This window comes from Triturus cristatus, chromosome 3_1 (genome assembly GCF_964204655.1).
Source record: "Triturus cristatus chromosome 3_1, aTriCri1.1, whole genome shotgun sequence".
Lineage (NCBI taxonomy): Eukaryota > Metazoa > Chordata > Amphibia > Caudata > Salamandridae > Triturus > Triturus cristatus.
The window spans coordinates 279,581,427-279,597,280 of NC_140583.1; positions in this window are offsets into that span (position 1 = coordinate 279,581,427).

Genomic DNA, 15,854 nt, shown 5'->3' on the forward strand with positions numbered 1-15,854 from the left:
CCTGGGGTCAGTGAATTTGTGGCCAATCAGGTGTTGGCGTAGCTCTGAAAAACAATGACTGAAAATGTGCTCTCTAGCAACCAAATTGTACAGCCTCTCATAAGTGTTTACTTCACTACCCTTCATCCAACCATCCAGGGCCTTACAAAGGAAGTCAACGAAATCCAACCAGGACTGTTGAGACAACTTCTTGCTGGTCCTAAACTTCTGACTGTACTTTTCAGAGGTGAAACTATATTTCTGTATCAGTGTGTCCCTCATGAGCCGATACCTTGTGTCCCCTTTACCTAGGGCTAATAGCGCATCCCTCTCTTCACTGGAAATGTGCCCCCAGAGACTGGTTCCCCAATCCTCCACAGGACCCTATGGGGCAGATTTATGAGGCCCGTTGCGCCATCGGAACGTCACTTTTTGTGACGTTCCGTGGCGCAGAAGCCTGCGTGATATTTATCAGGCAGCACTGAGCCACTTTTTTTGGCTTAATGCTGCCTCATAAATATCAGTCCCTTTAAAGCAGTGTTCTGCGGTAAAGGGGCATGCAAAGGGTGTTGCTGGGGGGGGTTCCCAGCAACACCCATGGCCTTTTGACACTGCCCCAGATTTACGAGAAATCGTAAATTTGAGGCAGCGCCAAAAGCTTCCGCCTCCCCAGGGGAGGCGTAAGGGAGGCGCAACGGGGAGAAATATCTTTATTTCTCCTCGGTTTTCCTTTTTCTATGTGTGCTGCATTCTGCAGCACCCATACAAAGAGGAAAAACCTCTTGTGATTATTTTTGTACAGAAAGGTTTCCCTTCCTGTACAAAAATATTCATCTCCGCAATGCAGGCACCCTTGCACCATGGTGCAGAGGTGCCTGCGTTGGCGCACGCAGCCCATTGTGCGCCGGCGCAGGGGAAAAGGACAGGAATGCGCCGCATTTTATAGATACGGCGCATCCCTGCCCTTTTCTTTTGCCGTAGGAAAGCGCAGCAGGAAGGCCTGCTGCGCTTCCCTACGGCAAAACCTCATAAATCTGCCCCTATGTATCTCGAGGGCAACCTCATAGGCCTAAAACCACCTATCTATATTATCTCCCACAACATAGTTAGTCACAGAATCCTGAAGCATATAGACCCTCCTGTCTATATTTGACATTGTGTGGTCACTGCCACCATTATTGCTGAACTCTGATTCTTGCTTGAGCTTTAGGTCCAGCTCCATTAGACTCGGTTCATGAGCCAACATATTTTTCTCTTCTCCAAAGCCTCTCTGCCTCAGCCTTCTCTTTCACCAATGTTTTTTCTGCCTTAACTTATCTCTTATCCATTAAGGCTTTTTCTGCCTTAGCTTTTTTTCTCTTCTGCAGTCAATCTGGCTAGCTGAAGCTCCAAGTCCCTCTCTGCCTGTCTGTCTTTCAGCAAGGAGACAGGTTGTGAGAGGAGACACTGCTCCCAGCAATGGATCCAGCTGGGGACCTAATCTCTGTGGGGCCTCGTCTCTCTTCTGGAGTCATTGTTAATGTAATTTCCTTTCCCTCCCCATTATTCTGGGAGTCATCGCCCTATTTGTTCTCTATTGAAGCTTTCCACCAGTGTGCTATCTCAAAAGCATACAGGGCTTCCCATAGGTCCGGCACAGTGTCCCACTTCTCGGTCAGCCCCTTCTCCCTGCAGTACTCCTTCAGCTCTGTCATATGATAGGCAGTGCTTAATTTGTGCTTGTGGTTTCCGGTGCTCTGCACCAGCACTTAATTGTCAGCACTGGTGCTTGTGATAGTCTGCCACAAGGTAGCACTCTCTGGCTAATTTAGAGAAGACCACCATAACACCCATGTATTAATTCAATATACACTAAAATGACTATTACCTGTCGCCCAAGCCAATCTCATAGCTTTGGAGGCCTGGAATAGCTCAAATAGTCACACTTGTAGAAGTATGATGGTTAGTAGTTGTGTTGTTACTACCATTGGCAGCATGGACGGGGCAATGTCTGTTGCAAGCTGCTGTGGCCTCCTGATGAGAGCCCTGGCCCTTATGTTTTGTACAAATTAAGCACTGGTGATAAGCAGTTAGGAACCATTTCCATTCTGGCAAGGTATCACAGGTAGAGCAACAAAAAGGTCCACGTGCAGAAAAATATTGTGTCAGGAATTACATTTGGAAAAATGATCGCTTGAGAGAAAAAAAAGAGAATTTAAAAACAGGTTGAGTCTGTTATCAAATTAATTATTAATAATGGGATTTTTGAGTTACACAAATCACTGTATGGCATTGCAAAAACACAAGCACTGGATACCACTGCTGCTAACAATGTGCGAAATTGATTTGTTGGTTGAGGGGAGTATGAGCCCTTCTCAAGCAACAGTCACAATCCTTGTCAGAGTGAGCCACAAAATTCACTAAATCAACCCATTGCTCTATAGCTTGGCACAAAAGCAGTCAGCCTTGACTCAGAGGCAATGTGTAAAGTATTTATGTAGCACACAAACCGTAATAAAGTGAAAACACAACACAAGGATAATCCCACACCAATTTAGAAAAATAGAGTAAAATTTAATTGATCTGACACCAAAACAACAAAAATCCAATCATTAGAACTGTGCAATATGCAATTTCAAAGATATGAGTATAACACCTAAAAGCACAAAGCACCACTCACAGTTATCTGGTCATGCAATACTGGGTGAAAGTCACAAGGTCTGGCCGACATACAGAGACCAGGTTAGTACCGCTGAAACAGTTACCTTCGAAAGTCCAGCGTGAAGAGTTCTGTTCAAAGTGGAGGAGCAGGAAGAGTGTCACAGATGATTGTCGCTGTAGCGCGACAAGCAGGCCAGATGTTGTGGATGCTTGTCACTGTAACACGACGATCCTGTCGCAGAAGGCCATTGCTGGAGATTTGCAGCTGGCTGTCAAAGTGTTAATCTCACATTGCCAGTCGTCCCTGGCAGTCACCGTACCGTGATAAGTCGGGTTCTCCGGAGCTTTACGTTGGTATTTGGTGCGGGAGCCAAGATCCGGGTGTGAACAGGCCTGTTTGCGATCACGAAGATCCAATGCATCAGGATTTCTCCATTTCTTCTAGGAAGAGCTCAGCAGATGTCATACCAAGAGTCCAGGACCTGAGAAGCACCTCTTAGGGATCAGGAACTCACTCCAGTGGATTCCAGCAGGGCTCAGGCAGGTCCAATTGCAGGTCCAGACAGGTCCGGTAAAGCAGGTCTGCTGGGGAGTTCCAGAGAGGCTTCAGGCACTTATCGGGTCCCTGTAGCTCAAAACAGTAGGCCAGCTAAATAGCCTTGGAGTCACTCAGGTAGACTGGGATAAGGAAGCAGGTCCAGTCTTGCTTCTCTGACAGCAGGGCAAGTCTCAAGAAGCAGGTCATTCCTCTGACAGCAGGGCAGTCCTTCTTCTGTAGTGTCCACAGGTCCAGAGGAGTACTGAAGAGTGGGTCTGAGAGTCCCATTTTTAGGTCTCACTAGAGCCAGCGCATGCGCTGCTCTGCGAGACATTTAGTAGGGGCTTCAAAATGTGCTACCACAAACTGCTTTGGGTGGCCTAGCGCTTGCGTTCAACCGCCAGCTTTCAGCGCCCGATCAGGCGCCATCTGTCTTTCCTCTCACTTGATTGCTTTCACGCTCCTCCGCCCCTCCCCCGCCACGTCACGCTGCTTTCACTTTCGCACGCGGCCAATGCTTGTTTCAATTTGTTGAACATTGAGATATTGCCATCAGAAGGAAGTGTCACAATGGGCTGAAGGTCAAGAGAGAAGTATTGATATTTGGCCAAACGAGTAAGGCAGATGCTGGCAATTTATCGGAACTGACGCGTGCCGTACATAGGACAGTGTAGAGCATGAAAACATGGTATGATGCTTAGAGAAAATGCATGACTGAGAGGTTTTGTCCTTGAGAATCGCTGCCATCTGGCCGCTTTTATACCGCATGTGTGAAATGAGTTGGTGTTGGTGGTTAGCCCAATTCCCACTAGGTGGATGTACACTTCACTGAAACTATCATCGCAGTCGGAATGCACTGGCACCCTTGCTGCTAGCCTCGGTTCAGAGAAGAATGAAGCAATGCCGCTGGAATGTGAATCACTGACCCACCAACCAGAGGCGCTCCCTCAAGACCAAGACTAGGAATGATGGCAGAGAAATGTGGGGAAGCTTGTGTTGCTGCTAGCCTCACCACATTTGGCATTTCTGATGCCCTACGTGGCGGCAGAACACTGATAATTTACTCACAAACGCTCACCTTTCAAGAATATCTAACCTGTCACTCAAAGAAAGAGCCAGTTCTAAACATTGGCAAGCACAATTTTGAACGTATGAGCCACAAAGACCTTATTTCATGCAGATTCTCGTGTTACCGGACAGGAAAACTGTGCGAAGGTACAGATGTAAGTAATTGAATAGTTTTTCACTCTCTTGGATGCCATGCACCCCCAATAAATACTTCCAGGATCTGTATATTTCACCCTGACACATGAACACAATCTAAATGAGATTTCTGGATATTTGCAGTATGACAGACTTGCACTGTGTACCAAACTCACACCTGATTAACCCCTTCCATGCTCAGCTCGTCATGAGTCACAGTGGAGCTGTGCTCATGACGGGCTGAGCTTGTCATAACGACCGAAGCCGCCACGCGCAATAAATTCCCTGACTGTGCGGGAGAATTAATCAGTGGGCGGGGTCGTGACGAGCTCAGCTCGTCATGAGCACAGCTCCACTGTGAGTCATGACGAGCTGAGCTCGTCACGAGCATAGCGGCGCCGCGACCCCCCACCCGCACCGTGGGGGAATTACCCCCACAGGGAAGGGGTTAAATACATGTAACTGTGAGTGGCAAGTTCAAACACCCAGAAGAGAACAGTTGTACAATTATTGACTGTTGCTGTCACATGCATTCAAGTGGGCATTGTTACCAAATACATCACCCCGTCGCCTCCTCCCAGCTGCGTCACCCAGCGTAGCCTAAAGTTACGCCGCTTTTTGTGAAATGTAATAATAGTTCACAAAGAGGGAGGTAGAAGCATTCTGTTTTCAGCATCGCTTTCACACTGCGGCAGAAAGAAAATAATTCATTGCAAAAAACCCTTTTTATTGTTATGCGTAATTTCATTTATTGCTCATACCGGAGGTCCTAAAAATGGGAGTACACGTTTGCCATAGTTGATACTTAATATTCCCTCTTAAATACATAAAATTGATTAAGCCCACTCACTCTCCACGGTGAAGATGTTGATTTTATTCTCTTCTTTGGCCTTCATCATGAGACGGAAATACCGCCCCGGCCATAAACACATGTTCAAGCCGAAATTAGTTTTTTTTAGATTTTAGCCATCTGAAATTATGGGTGCGATAAACCAGGGCACGATTCCTGTAATGCCGCGGTGTTGGGAAAGTAAGCACCAATTCCACATTATTTAGCATTAAGGAGTCGTTAAATCAGAATTGCAAGATAATGACGTGGTGGTACTAGGTGATACTGGTAATGCCGGATGTGGAGTTACCACACCACCATTAACGTGCACAACGTGACGTTCTTTACTTTTCTTAGCTATCCATGCCAAGGAAGGTATACGGTTTTCCACTGCGCTGTTTTTGTTCATGCAGTTTAATGCATACTTGGCTCTTTTGACAAAATACCTGTGTAGATCCTTCTGTGGGCTTTCAGTTTTAGTAGTTCACCTGGAGGTGGGAGGGGAGGCGGAAGGAGGGAGAGGGAGGGGCGTAGCACCTCAATTGCCAAAAACTGTCCCTTAAGTCATCCTCTCAGGTCCCTTGTCTTATTTAAACTAAAGGTAGGTGGAATATTAGTTCCTGACAGCAGAACGGCGACCAGCTCCACCGTCAGAAAGCTTACTGGTGACCAGGTGAACAAGCATTGGCATAGCCAATAGGTCTTGCTTTTGGGACCTTATAAGTATTTAGTTATGCAGCACAATATCCTTGGTGCAACAACAACTGTTTCATGGCTAAACACTTATAAGGTCCCAAAGGCGAGACCTATTGGCTATGCCAATGCTTGTTATACCTGGTGCTAGCTCTTGAATGGGAGAAGCTTCTGGAGTCTTTCCTCCATACAGGTGGCTGGAATTCCATGCCTCCCTGCCCTGGTCCCAGTTTGTCTTCAGTCACAATAGGCTAGTGTAAAGTTATTTGTGTGTGAACTGAGGCAGTGTGTTTGAAGTGCAAGTGTGACAGGTACATCTGCACCCTGCTCATCAAGTCAGGCTGGCCCCTCTGCCAACACCCATGCCCGCTACTGTGTCGCTGTCTGGGAGAAATACACAAAGGCCAACTGCCTCCTACTCCGAGTTATGTGAACCAGGAAGCAGGCTACATGCACCAAATAGTTAGGGCAAGATTTTGCCAACTTTTTAAAGTGGCATTCTTGGAACTGTGCTCGGAACTGTGACTTAAAAAACGACTTTACCATAAAAGAAGATTTTAAATTACAATTCTTTACACACCAACCTGCTCCCAACCAAAAGCGATCACTTGTTAAATGTAATAAGATAAACCAATGTTATCCTATGAGAGAGATAGGCCTCACAGTAGTGAGAACAAATTTGTGAGTTTGTCACTACCAGGACATGTAAAACTTAAAAGTACATGTCCAACATGTTAAATGAAATGCACCCTGCCCTCTGATCTGTTTAGGGCCTACCCAAGTGGTGACTTATATACAGGGCGACTGGAATTATGCAACTGTGTAACTACGGTGATTTTCGCATAATTATAGATTTGCCACATTTGACAAATAATCCATCATCTGCCACATAATCTGCAGATTTTAACACAAAATAAGTTTGTTTCTAGCGCAAATGGATTAAAAGTTGCACAGTGAAAGGGCGTTTTCAAAGATAGACTCCTCACCTTTTTGTTGCTTATTGCTATATTTGGGTATTAAAATGTTACTAATGAGGTGCAATAAATGCCCAGGTAGTGTAACCAAGTTTAAAAATGACATAATAATGTGGTAATACTGTTACAAAATATGCTGCATAATTTGCCTTTTCTTGCTGCATAATTTATTCAACCCTGCCACACAATGTGTCCCTCTCCTGCCGCATTATTCAAGTGGCCCTACCTTATATTTATTGAAAAGAAGGGTTTAAACAAAGGTTTATTTTGCCTGGTTGAAATGGCAGTTTAAAATGGCACACTTTGTACCAATCAAGGAACAACTTTAATGGGAAATTCTATCATCATGATGCCTACATATTGTGCTTGTCACCGAAAGGCCCCTTCAATATCTGAGGAAGCACAGGAGACAGGAAAGCAGGGAACATCACAGAAATAGATGAAGCTTGCAGTTGAGAGTGAATGAGGGTAAGATTTATCAAGCAGTTGCATTGCCCTTGTGCCACTCAATAGAGTGCAAGGGCGACGCAACTGCTAAGTAAGATTTATCAAGTCATGAAAGGCCACCCTACGGGGCCTTGCATGGGTTGATAAATCTAGAGTAACGCAATGCAGTGCAAATCACTGTGTTGCGTTTATATCCCCCAGGAAGGTGATCCATGCATGGACCATAGGTGTTTCCACGCATCCATCCATGGATTTTGGCACATTCCAAGATTTACCATTAGTGGTAGACCTGGGAATGTGTCAAAATGCTAAGCCTCCCCAGGTCAGGCATTACGAGGAGAAATACATTTCTTTCTCCTTGTATAGTATTTTCCTCAGGGTCTGATTATCAGAAAGGAGAACACTCTTTCAATGTGTGCTGCATTTTGCACTACACATGGAAAGAGGAAAAGATGCCTCTGAGGACTGTTATTGTTCAGGAAGGTGCCCCTTCCTGCTCAAAAACAATCTTGTCTGCAATTCAAGCACCCTGGCAGCATGGCGCAAGGCTGTCTGCATCAGCAGTCTGTGCGGCATTACAAGTTTAGGACAGTTATGCGCTATATAATATAATGAGCATTCCTGCCCTTTCACGCAGCGAACCAAAGTGGCATTCTGCGCTGCATGAAAGTTTGTTAAATGTGGCCCAAGGTCTTTCGGGCCTGCATGAGGTCTGATAGTTGGCTGTGGGAAAGTTGGTGGTAGATTGTGTTAAAGTCTGTATGGGTCTTTAAGGAGGTGTGCAATGGTCTGCTTGGGAAGTGTTGGTCTGAAGGTACTTATTTGATGTTCAGATTGGTGACATCGTGTTGGTCTGTTCTGGACTATGTGAGGGCTACTTAATGGTGTACATGTAACAGTCTGGAGCTGGCCCCGTGAGCATGTGTTGGGCTATCTGGGGCCTTATGGCTGTCTAAAGATCTTTTGACATATGTGTGCAATCGCAAGACGTGAAATTGCAACACTTTTTTTGTCAAATACTTGCTATGCACACACAATGTGCATTTAATTATCTTAAGTTTCCGCCTGCTCCTCTGGAGAAGGGCATGAGTAAACTAAGTTTTTTTTTTAAGTTTGAAATGTTTATTTAATAAAGAGCAAAATATATATATCAACAACAATAATGCAAAATAAAACTTTAAAGTGAATAAGTGATATAACGGTTAATTGCAATTTAAAACAAGAAAAACGAGAAAGCTATAATAAAACTTAGCACCAAATGCATCTCAATTAAAAGGCATTAACAAGAATAGTTGTAAAAAGAGCTAGAATGAAAATAGAGGAGGTAGAAGGCGAAAGAGGAAAGGAGGGAAGAGAATGTGTAACAATAAAAACTTTGCATAGCAATATTGTGAACAGAACAATTATAAAGATGTTATGAAAACAATTTATATAAAGAACATAGTTATTAGAAGTAACAAGTTATACTTTAAAAATTCTCAGTCGAATCGCTTGCATTCGAATACAAATATCCGTTAAGTGGTGACCATAATATATCACGTTTGATAGATAAAAGATGAGAATGTAAATTATATTTATCCAGTCTATGTTTATGACATACTGGGGGGCATATTATCAAGAAACGGCATTAAAATTATCGCCGCTTTAGCGGCAGATAACTGCCGCTAAAGCGGCGATAATGTGCTTGATAATATGCCCTTGAGAATTCCCATATGGGCTTCTATTGGAATTCTCTGCGGCATATTATCAATCCCATTATCGCCGCTTTAGCGGCAGTTTTCTGCCGCTAAAGCGGCGATAATTTTAACGCCGTGCTTGATAATATGCCCCTAAGTTCCTCCACTGTTGGATAGTGATATTGTCCGTAGACTTCCAACTAAAGGTAATCATCTGCAAACCAGCAGCAATTAAAAGATAAACTAACGGGGTGCACAGTTTGACCAGAGATAGCTTAATCCACCCAGAAATAAATTGGCCAATGAAAATAGTGTAGAAACGCCAGTGATGACCTCAATTTCTGTTCAAATGTGAAAACTAAATTCAGATAACTTGCGGTATAGGAAAAAACATATGAGTGTGGGCACCAGTATTAGTGTTACAATACCAACAGACATCCTGTTCAATAAGTTTAAGTTTAAATAGGTGTGCCGGGTGTAAAAACAGTCTGTTGTAAAAATAATACAGGGTTTTGGTAAGGTTGAATGGGCAAACTGTAAAATGGATTTTCTCCCATAATGAAATGGGCCAACTCAAATATAAATCAGATTCCCGTTGAAGACCTATTAGTCTGAGGCATTCTCAATGTTTTATATATGAGAGCAGCTTTAGATGAAGTGGTAATGAAAATGGGGGTGGGCTGCGAACCATGAAACATAGTGGGAGAAGAAGAGAAAGATTTCAATTCTGCTGAACGCTCTGATTTTAAAGGCTGATATTGTTTAAAACATTTATGGAGCAAATTATCAGTATAAAAAAATGATTTGAATGGAATAATTAGATTATTATGATATAGTAATTGAGATACTGTATCAATACCTTTGACTAACCAAGTCCGCCAGATCTACGTCTTTCCATTTTTTCTAAGCCATTTGTTATACCAGATGGGGCTATGTATAGATTGTTCACATGGGGATAAATGAGCAACTAAAATTGGCTTAAATATAGAACAGGAGTGGGATATAACTGAGGGAATCCAGTAATTGGGAGGGTGAGACATATGAAGATGGTGTGTGGGGTTAAAGGGGATATCATGGCTGACTTCAAGTGAAACCATAATTTAGATTCACAATCACAGGAGTCCAGAAACATCTTGGACTTTGCTTAATTATAAATGCTTTATGATTGAGGGACAAACCAGGGAAATTTACCCTGCCAGAGGACTTGGGTAGTTTTAAGCAACGTAAAAGTATACGAGAAGGTTTCCCACTCCAGAGAAGATGAGGTAATACCTTATCTAAAGCATTCAAATATTTCCTAGGATTCTGATAAGGTAAAAGTTAATAACTGGGAGTATTATCATTTTGATGGTGTCAAGACGACCCCACCATGACAAAAATAATGGTGACCAATCCTGTGTACGTTTATAAATTCTGGATAGGAGAGAATCCATATCCGATTGTAACATATCCCTGAGACTGTTAAGATACAAACCCCCAGACATTTTATCTTATCATGATGCCAGGAGACACCTGCTCCCGCAAATGGGGCTATAAAGCAAAACTTGTTCAAGGACATGACTTCAGGACAAATCAGTGTGCGTGGACTTGTGAGTCTCAGAATGAGAGGAACATTACTGAATTAACTCTTCAGAAGGTGAAGCTAGAAATTGGTATTTTGGTTTTGATGATAGTCAGCAAAACATTTAGCAATGTCTAAATCTCCAAACAGTTGAGTACCAGTATAGTTAGTGATTGATTTGATTGAAGATTTTTTTTTCTACATTTCAAATATTGTGCTATCAGAGTAACAGCTTTGTTCTTACCCCTGAAATATCTAGCATTGATCTTGAGGAGAGTGTCACATGCTTTCTTTGTAGAAGATTTATTAAATGTAATCTTAGCTGCCACCAACGCATCCAAATCAGCTTTGTTATTTGCAGGCGTGAAGTATCTGTGTTCTAATCGTGTGATGTCAGCTAGATTGGTGGCAGATCTTTTCCATAACCTTCCTTTTTGTGGAATCATAGTTAATAATTAATCCTCTAAAGGCTGTTTAAAGGCATCCCAAACAAAATGAAAAGAGGTTCCCTCTACATCATTGTTCTCAAAATGTTCTTGCACAAAGGTTTCATAGGATGTGAGGAAACCTTGTCAGACAGTAAGGAATTCTTGACTCTCCAGTGAGATGTGGATGAGTTATTTTGGAGAATATTAAGATCAGTACATACAGGGGCATGGTCCAAGATCAAAACTGAACCAATCTCCAAACAAACCATGTGTTGGGTCAAATCTTTACTCAGAAACACATAATCAATTCTTATTTGGGAATGGTGAGGGGCCGGGTCAAATGTGCATTCTTTGAAAGCAGGATTGAATAATCTCTAAGACTCTGATAAAGCATTGTGAGTTACAGCGTGCTTGTATGCTTTATGGGCTTTTTGGGGATGAAACCGAGCAGTGAGGGGCAGTCAAGGAAGGGGTCAATGAGCTAGTTGCATTCGCCGCCCATTATGAAGTGCTCAGTGGAATATTGTGCAACCTTTTGAGAAATCTTTTTCTAGAACTTTGGATCTGGGTGGGTGGGGCAATAAACATTCATTAATGTGAAAAAGTCTAATTAATTTTGAGTTGAACTAATACCCATCTTCCCTCCTCATCATTCTCCTGGGTAAGAAGAGGTACGTTTAGACATTTATGACATAGTATAACCACACTGTTCTTGTGTAAAACAGAAGGAAAAAAATAGAGTTCACCGACCCATTCATTTTTTTAGCTTATTTATGTTTGCATCAGTGTGGTGTGTTTCTTGAAGTAAAGTCAATTGACATTTCAATCTAGATAGGGGGGATAAAACATGTTGGTGTTTAATAGGATTTTGGAAGCCTTTAACAGTCCATGTTGTTATTCTGAGTGTCATTTGTGAAGAGGCCATTAATAAACATTAATGTAGTACATTATAATCGTAGTTCTGGGCAAAAGAAGTAACCAACTGGGAAACAAAGAAAAGGATGGGAGGCAGAGGAAAGAGTAAAAGGAAAGGAGAATAAAAAGATGGGGAAAGGAGTCCCAGAAAAGTGGATAGAACAAAGGGGCAACACAGGAAGAAATTTCTTTGACTGCAATGGTATCCATAATGAAAGAAAAGAACATCACGAAAGATGAAGGGGGTAGGAGCACCTAAAGAAATAAAACTGGTTCCGGTTCTGGCTCCGGCGAACGAAGAAGGAAGAAACAGCATTGACAAATATAAAATACAAAATACTACTAGATAAGGAAGGGGGAACTGAAATGGACACCACAATATTAAACAGTCACTTGAGGGATTAAAATAGAAGGATAAATAATGTGACGTTACACTTACAATATATAATAGGGAAGTAGATTCAGTGATAATGCTACACAACAACATTAGGGCAAGGACGACTAAGACAACAGACCATTCTGCTGCTGAAAAATAAAGGGAGCTAAAACAAGAAAGTTAAATGGGAAAGTGATCCTAAAAAAGGAAAAACATAAGGTTTTACATAAAAGCAGTCAAACCTGACATAAAGAACAGTCATGTTTTGGTTGTGGTGCCAATCTCCATGTCCTCGTGTTAATGTTGACGAAGGAAGTCCTGCAATTGAGCTCGGTCCTCAAAAGTATATGATTTCTCTTTGTAGGTGATTTTGAAGAAGCATGGATAGACAGAGCTGTATCTAATGTTCAAGGACTTTAGTTGTGGATGCAGTTCAAGAAAGTGTTTCCTCCTAGAAGCTGTTGCATTGGAGAAATCCTGCCAGAAGTAGACTTTGTGATCAGACCACTATAGAAACCCCACTTGTTTAGCTGCAGAGAGAATTTACATCAAGTCAGTGAACTATAAAAAAATTATTATTATTCCTCCTGATCATGCATACAAAGATGCAGATGATTTGGGGCCCAGACGGTGAGCTCTTTGAATGCTAAGAGGTCTAATGTCTTATAGATAGACAATGGAAGGCATAGCCTTTTGCAGAAAGGAAATCTTGTTGGGACCTTCTGAATTCACCAGAATCCTATAAAGTCGTAAATTATTCCTCTGATTCCTGTTCTCCAAATCTTCAGTAATCTTTTTGAGTTCATCAATTTCCTTTGTCAGCTGAGTTACATACGTTGTAGCGTCCTCCATATCACTGATTCCTTGTTCAACAGCTATGATCCATTGCTAATGAGTGTACCATTTCTCCTCAGTGCATTGAAGGGATGCATTAGTTTCGACAACAAAGGGTTTTAAGGCTCTTATTTCTTCCATGACGTCCTCTAAGGGGAGATGAGAATATGGTTTGGAAGGAGAATCCAAGTACTTCTTAGGTCTTTTGACTGAGCTAGAGGTTTTCTTTGGCATAGGTCCAGTAGCTGAGGAAGCCCGGCTCATGCTGAATTCACTGGTGCCCTCCATGAGGGCCGAGAGATTCTCAGGAGGTAGGTTGTATTGACAAATTTTATGTCATATGGTGAGTTTTTTGGAGGATAGGAGGGGTTTGGCCTTTTCCTTCTATTTTAGAAATGTGATAAATTGTTCACCACTAAAGTAGATGAAGACGATGGACAAAAAGCAATGAAATTGCTACAAAATGCATTGAGGCCATTAACCCCTTGCCTGCTCATGACGGAACCACTCCGTCATGAGCCACGGGCGCCGTGTGCTCATGACGGAGTGGTTCCGTCATGCTGCGGCCGTTGCGGCCGCTCCGCCCACGCAGCGCTGATTCCCCGCCTGTGGGGGCGAACAATGCAAGTGGGCGGAGTCGTGACGGAACCACTCCGTCATGAGCACAGCGCGCCCGTGGCTCATGACGGAGTGGTTCCGTCACGAAAATGGCGGCGCCGCGCTCACCCCGAACCCCCCCAGCGCCGCTGCAAAATTCGTGCCGCAGCGAAGGGGTTAAAAAGCAAAGTGAACGATCCAATTATGAGACAAAAAACAACTGAAATTTGTGAGCAGCAGGAATGAAAGATAGGTCAAGAGTCTGGTGCGAGCAGTGAGGCAGTCTGGTGCGAGCAGTGAGGCAGGGAGAACAGATACAAAGTTTAAGGGCTGTACATATGCAACAGAGAATTTGTCGCCTGCCATGAGATAGAAAAGTCATGTGGTTTAAAGCAGTGGCTTGTGTGGCAGTGAAGGTCAAGCAGTGGCAAAGGAAGGGGGGTGCGGTGGGTGCAGGCCGCCCCTGGTGTCATCACTGAGGGAGGTGACAAATGGCAAAAATATGTGTTTTAAACACATATTTTTGCCATTTTGTCAAGCTGGGGGTGACAAAAAAAATTCCGCACCGGGTACCACCTGACCTTGCGGTCTGAGGTCAAGCACCCTATAAGAAACGTTGTATGATTAGAGTGAAGAGAACCACCTCTGCGAATAAATTAACTACTATGTGGGACAGCCAATAGAAATGACATTTTTCATAAAGAGAGCAAAGATAAAAAAAATATGTTCAGAATGTGGCACCCATCTTCCTATCCTTTATGCCTGGTAGACTGAGATCAGCCGTCCTTTGGAAAAGCCGAGCTCCCAGGAGTTCGCCTGAGTCGCTCGGGAGAGTCAAAGACCGGTGGCCATCTTATGCGGCGCTTCCCGTGCGACCCTAGTTACCTATGTTATAACAATATCATGTGTTTATTTACAGTATTTCTCTATAGCACCGCTTTACCAATAGGTATTTGAGTGCTTTACATAGAAATTAAATATACACAGAACTTTACATAGAACTAAAATGTGTTATGTTACACTGTGCTATGTTATGCTACCATAGTTATGTTAATTCAGATTTTAAAGGCCTGTTCACGTCCACCAGTATCAAGGCGATGGGGCACACAAACGACGTCTTACAGGTTAAAGCTGACTGTAGTTGTGACCATGGACGCTGTGTTGTATGGCTCTCTAAAAAAGCATGTCGGTATAAATTTCTCTTAAACTATTCAGGCAACTTAGGGTGTTGTGGAGCAGCCAAAAGCGAAAGACATGCACCCCAATCTGGGACATGAACTGTTACTGGCTGCAGGAATAGGCAGTGATGAGCAGGGGAGGCGGATAGAATAAAGGCAAAGAGACCCATCAAAGACAGAGAACAAGATGGGTAGATGAAATAGAGAGCGAGAGAGAGAGCGAGAGAGAGTAAATGATAGGGCGGCTTGGTAAGTGAGGTGGGCATACAGTTAAAGGTACAGTGGTTGAAAAGACATCCAACAGAGGGAGAGCGAAACAAGAGACTTGGGAGGCAGACAGAGAAACAAGAGACAGGTGGACAGATGGAGATAAGAGACAGATAGGACAGGAAGATAGAGAAATGAGACAGATGGCAAGATGAGAAGATACGGATAGTGTAGGCAGACAGTGAAACAAGAGACAGTTATACAAATGGTGATAAGAGACAGATAGGGCGGAAGAAAGAGAAAGACAGAGATGAGTGTGTGAGACAGGGAGAGTGAGACGGAAACACAGATGGGAGGAATAGAGATACAGATGTGAAGAAACGAAAGATTTAAGGAAAGAGCGTGAAATAGGGCAAGATAGGTGGATGGGTAAGGTGAGAGAGCAAGAGAGAAGGGGGAGAGAGAGATGAAGAGACAAGGTGAGTGGGTAGGGTTAGAAGCAAGAAAGAAGGGAGAGAGAGAGATATGAAGAGACAAGGTAGGTGGGCGAGGTGAGAGAGAAAGAAGGAGGGAGAGAACGATGGGGCGACTTGAGTGAAGGAGTAAGGTGAGGGGGCGAGAGAGAGAGAGGAGAAAGGGAGATAAATAAGACAACGGGGTGGGTAAGATTCAAGATAAATAGAAGGGGAGTGAGATATTGCACGGCCAGGGTGGGTGGGTAGGATAAGAGAGATAGAGAAAGGGCGAGAGTGAGAGAAAAGACAAGGGCAGGGGTGTGG